This window comes from Triticum aestivum, chromosome 5B (assembly GCF_018294505.1).
Source record: "Triticum aestivum cultivar Chinese Spring chromosome 5B, IWGSC CS RefSeq v2.1, whole genome shotgun sequence".
In the NCBI taxonomy this organism is placed as follows: domain Eukaryota; kingdom Viridiplantae; phylum Streptophyta; class Magnoliopsida; order Poales; family Poaceae; genus Triticum; species Triticum aestivum.
The window spans coordinates 451,904,490-451,910,489 of NC_057807.1; positions in this window are offsets into that span (position 1 = coordinate 451,904,490).

Genomic DNA, 6,000 nt, shown 5'->3' on the forward strand with positions numbered 1-6,000 from the left:
CCACATCAACCAGAATCGATTCGTGAAGACCTCCACTAATGATCATGAAACTTCAGATCAAGTTGCTACAGAACCTCGTAGGTCAACCAGAGCACAATCCATACCAGAGTGGTACGGTAATCCTGTTCTAGAAGTCATGTTACTTGACCATGACGAACCTATGAAATATGAAGAAGCTATGATGAGCCCAGATTCCGATAGATGGCTTGAGGCCATGAAATCTGAGCTAGGATCCATGTATAACAACAAAGTGTGGACTTTGGTGGATCTGCTCGATGATTGGCGACCCATAGAGAATAAATGGATCTTCAAGAAGAAGACTGATGCTGATGGTAATGTTATTGTCTATAAAGCTCGACTTGTTGCAAAAGGTTTTCGACAAGTTCAAGGAGTTGACTACGATGAGACTTTCTCACCCGTAGCGATGCTTAAGTCTGTCTGAATCATGTTAGCAATTGCCGCATTTTATGATTATGAAATCTGGCAAATGGATGTCAAAACTGCATTCCTTAATGGATTTCTTAAAGAAGAGTTGTATATGATGCAACCAGAAGGTTTTGTCGATCCTAAAGGTGCTAACAAGGTGTGCAAGCTCGAGCGATCCATTGATGGACTGGTGCAAGCATCTCGGAGTTGGAATGTATGGTTTGATGAGGTGATCAAAGCATATGGTTTTATACAGACTTTTGGAGAAGCCTGTATTTACAAGAAAGTGAGTGGGAGCTCTATAGCATTTCTAATATTATATGTGGATGACATGTTGTTGATTGGAAATGATATAGAATTTCTGGATAGCATAAAAGGATACTTGAACAAGAGTTTTTCAATGAAAGACCTCGGTGGAGCTGCTTATATATTGGGCATCAAGATCTATAGAGATAGATCAAGACACTTGATAGGACTTTCACAAAGCACATACCTTGACAAGATTTTGAAAGAGTTCAAAATGGATCAGTTTGAGAAAGAGTTCTTGCCTGTATTACAAGGTGTAAAGTTGAGTAAGACTCAAAACCCGACCACAGCAGAAAATAGAAAGAGAATGAAAGTCATTACTATGCCTCAGCCATAGGTTCTATACAGTATGCTATGTTGTATACCAGACCTATTGTGTACCTTATCATGAGTTTGCAAGAGGGTACGATAGTGATCCAGGAGTGGATCACTGACAGCGGTCAAAGTTATCCTTAGTTACTTAAGAGGACTAAGGAAATATTTCTCGGTTATGGAGGTGATAAAGAGTTCGTCGTAAAGAGTTACGTCGATGCAAGCTTTGAGACTGATCCAAGTGACTCCGAGTCTTAATCTGGATACATGTTGAAAGTGGGAGCAATTAACTAGAGTAGCTCATGTAGAGCGTTGTAGACATAGAAATTTGCAAAATACATATGGATCTGAATGTGATAGACCCGTCGACTAAACTTCTCTCACAAGCAAAACATGATCACACCTTAGTACTCTTTGGGAGCTAATCACATAGCAATGTGAACTAGACTATTGACTCTAGTAAACCCTTTGGGTGTTGGTCACATGGTGATGTGAACTATGGGGGTTAATCACATACAGATGTGAACTATTGGTGTTAAATCACATGGCGACGTGAACTAGATTATTGACTCTAGTGCAAGTGGGAGACTGAAGGAAATATGCCCTAGAGGCAATAATAAAGTTGTAATTTTATATTTCCTTATATCATGATAAATGTTTATTATTCATGCTAGAATTGTATTAACCAGAAACTTGATACATGTGTGAATACATACACAAAACACCGTGTCCCTAGTATGCCTCTACTTGACTAGCTCGTTGATCAAAGATGGTTAAGTTTACTAGCCATGGACCTATGTTGTCATTTGATGAATGGGGTCACATCATTAGGAGAATGATGTGGTGGACAAGACCCATCCGTTAGCTTAGCATAATAACTGTTCAGTTTTATTGCTACCGCTTTCTTCATGTCAAATACATATTCCTCTGACTATGAGATTATGCAACTCCCGGACACCGGAGGAATGCCTTGTGTGCTATCAAATGTCACAACGTAACTGGGTGATTATAAAGATGCTATACAGGTATCTCTGAAGGTGTTTTTTGGGTTGGCATAGATCGAGATTAGGATTTGTCACTCCGAGTATCGGAGAGGTATCTCTAGGCCCTCTCGGTAATGCACATCATATGAAGCCTTGCAAGCAATGTGACTAATGAGTTAGTTATGGGATGATGCATTACGAAACGAGTAAAGAGACTTGTCGGTAACGAGATTGAACTAGGTATGGAGATACCGACAATCGAATCTCGGGCAAGTAACATACCGATGCCAAAGGGAATACCATATGTTGACATAGCGGTTCGACAGATAAAGATCTTCATAGAATATGTGGGAACCAATATGAGCATCCAAGTTCCGCTATTGGTTATTGACCGGAGAGGTGTCTCGGTCATGTCTACATAGTTCTTGAACCCGTAGGGTCCGCACGCTTAATGTTCGATGACGATATGTATTATATGATTTATGTGTTTTGGTGACCAAATGTTGTTTGGAGTCCCGGATGAGATCAAGAACATGATGAGGAGTCTTGGAATGGTCGATAGGTAAATATTGATATATTGGAAGGTAGTATTCGGACACCGGAAGGGTTCCGGAGTGTATCAGGTACATACCGGAGTACCGGAGGGGTTACCGGAACCCCCCGGGGAAAGATATGGAACATAGGAGGGAGGCTAACCAACCCACAAGAGGCTGGTGCGCCTCCCACAAGGGAGGAGGCAGAATTGGACTAGGGAAGGGGGCGCCACCCCCTTTCCTTCTCCCTCTCCTACTCCTTCCCCCTTCCCCCCTCCAATAAAAGGAAGGGGGGGGGGAATAGGACTAGGAGTCCAAGTGGGATTCCTTCCGACTTGGCACGCCCTAGGCCGGCCTCCTTCCCTCTCCCTCCTTTATATATGGGGGCGGGGGGGGGCACCTCTAGGCACATCAATTGTTCTTAGCCATGTGCGCTGCCCCCTCCACCGTTTACTCCTCCGGTCATATTGTTGTAGTGCTTAGGCGAAGCCCTGCAGTGGATCACATCACCATCACCGTCACCATGTCGTCGTGCTGGCGGAACTCATCTACTCCTTCGACTCTCTACTAGATCAAGAGTTCAAGGGGCGTCATCGAAACATGTGTAGAACTCGGAGGTGCTGTACGTTCGGTACTTGACCGGTTGATTCGAGAAGATGTTCGACTGCATCAACCGCATTAAGTTAACGCTTCTGCTTTCGGTCTAAGAGGGTACGTGGAAACACTCTCCCCCTCTCGTTGCTATGCATCTCCTAGATAGATCTTGCATGAGTGTAGGATTTTTTTTGAAATTGCATGCTACGTTTCTCAACAGTGAAATGGGTGACTAAAAGGTCCACGTGTTTCCGACGCTATGCAAGCTAAAGGTGATTGCAATATACTCCATGTTGCAAATGTCCACCTGCGACTTGATGAGCTGACACGACACAACAACAATCACAACATGGCTGATGTTGCAAATGGCAATCACAACATGGCCAGTGTTGCAAACGGATGGGTCACCCTGAACGACTGACCGCATGTTGGATACAACCGCCACACCATAAACTCCGGAGCAATCTGCTGCTGATTCGACTGGAGCGAGACCGACTCCCCATTGAGGATAACCTATTTCCAATGCAGCCATAAGCACCAGAACACCAGAACCAAGCAGGTCAAGATATCATGAGCTAGTCGTGCCAACACACTTGGAAGTCCACCAAGATACAAGATCCAAATCCGCCCTGTCATGCACTCCATCTGGCCCCACCTGAGGCCCATACCTGATGAATCACCACGCCTGCAAGATCTTCTAGTCCTAATCACACAACAGACAAGCGGTAAGGTGAGGAATTCCATGCCGATGCGGACGGTCAGTTGTCGAGCAACGGTCGCAGGCCAGAAGCCAAGTAAAAAAGCGACACATATATAGACAGAGCATGGGAGCACCAAATCCAAGGTGATCGTGGGACAAAAGCCAAGCAAAAAAGCGGCATATATATAGGCGGAGCATGGGAGCACCAAATCCACAACGCCCCGTCTGGCTCCGATGACCAAATGATGGAGTCAGGAACCCCATGCATCTGCTAGCACCTGGGAATTTGAGGATTTGCCACAAGTTTCTTTGCACTTTGAGGATTTGCCCCTCTTCTCTTTGTCATCCATTATTTGCCACAACTGTCCTAGATTCTTGATGGATTACCCCTTATGCACAGTTTAGAATTACACGATAAAATCTTTGACCAAACTAGCACTTATCCCAAATTAGGCAGCTCATGTTCAGCCATCCCGTTTACCTTGTCTGTTTGTGCGTATCCCATTGCTCGCCATGACTACTAGTTGTGCCACTCTTCTCCCTGTGCTGTGCAGCTGCTCGGCGCTGTGCCTCCTCTTGGTCGTGGTTTTGCTGTGCTGTTGCCTCCCCGTATCTCCTCCATGGACATCGGACGTTGCCGTGCTCTTCCACCTCGCGCTCCTCCATGACCACCTCCAGTCGCATCTTGTGCCCAGCCCCTCCACATCGACCATATGAGACCCCGCTCGAGGACCTTCACTGGTAGGTCTAGAACAAGAAGTACGATGTCGATGACCTGAAAGAAAAGCCGAGGTCACGACCTCAACCAGTAGCTCGCGAGGCACACACATCCTGTTGGGAAACGTAGCATGCAATTTCAAAAAAATTCCTACGCTCATGCAAGATCTATCTAGGAGATGCATAGCAACGAGAGGGGGAGAGTGTGTCCACGTACCCTCGTAGACCCAAAGCGGAAGAGTTATCTCGACGCGGTTGATATAGTCGAACATCTTCTTGATTTAACCAATCAAGCACCAAACGTACAACACCTCTGAGTTCTGCACACGTTCAGCTCGATGACGTCCCTCGAACTCTTGATCCAGTAGAGGTACGAAGGAGTAGATGAGTTTCGTAAGCACGATGGCATGGTGACGGTATGGTGATGTGATCCGCGCTGGGCTTCGCCTAAGCACTACGACAATATGATCGGAGGAGTAAACGGTGGAGGGGGCATCGACACGGCTAAGAAACAATTGATGTGCCTTGAGGTGCCCCCCGCCCCCGTATATAAAGGAGGAGGGGGGAGGAGGGCCAGCCTAGGGTGCGCTCAAGTGGTGGGAGTCCCACTAAGACTCCTAGTCCTAGTCGGCCCCCTTCCTTTCCAACGAAGGGGAAAGAGGAAAGTAGAGGGAGAGGGAGAGGGAGAAGGAAAGGGGGCCGCGCCCCCTCCCCCTTGTCCAATTCGGACTCCCATGGGGGGGGGGGGGGGCGCCACCTCTTGCGGTCTGCCTTGCCTCTCCTCTTAGGGCCCATGAGGCCCATTACTTCCCCGGGTGGGTTCTGGTAACCCCTTGGCACTCCAAAAAATATCCGAAACACTCCGGAACCATTCCGGTGTCCAAATATAACCTTCCAATATATCAATCTTTACCTCTTGACCATTTTGAGACTCCTCGTCATGTCCGTGATCTCATTCGGGACTCTGAACAACCTTCGGTCACCAAAACACATAACTCATATAACACATATCATCATCGAACATTAAGCGTGCGGACCCTACGGGTTCGAGAACTATGTAGACATGACCGAGACACCTCTCTGGTAAATAACCAACAGAGGCACCTGGATGCTCATATTGGTTCCCACATATTCTACGAAGATCTTTATGGGTCGAACCGCAATGTCAACATATGTTATTCCCCTTGTCATTGGTATGTTACTTGCCCGAGTTTGATCGTCGGTATCTTCATACCTAGTTCAATCTCGTTACCGGCAAGTCTGTTTACTCGTTCCGTAGTGCATCATCCCGCAACTAACTCATTAGTCACATTGCTTGCAAGGCTTCATACGATGTGCATTACCGAGAGGGCCCAGAGATACCTCTCTGATACTTGGAGTGACAAATCCTAATCCCGATCTATGCCAACCCAACAAACACCTTCGGAGA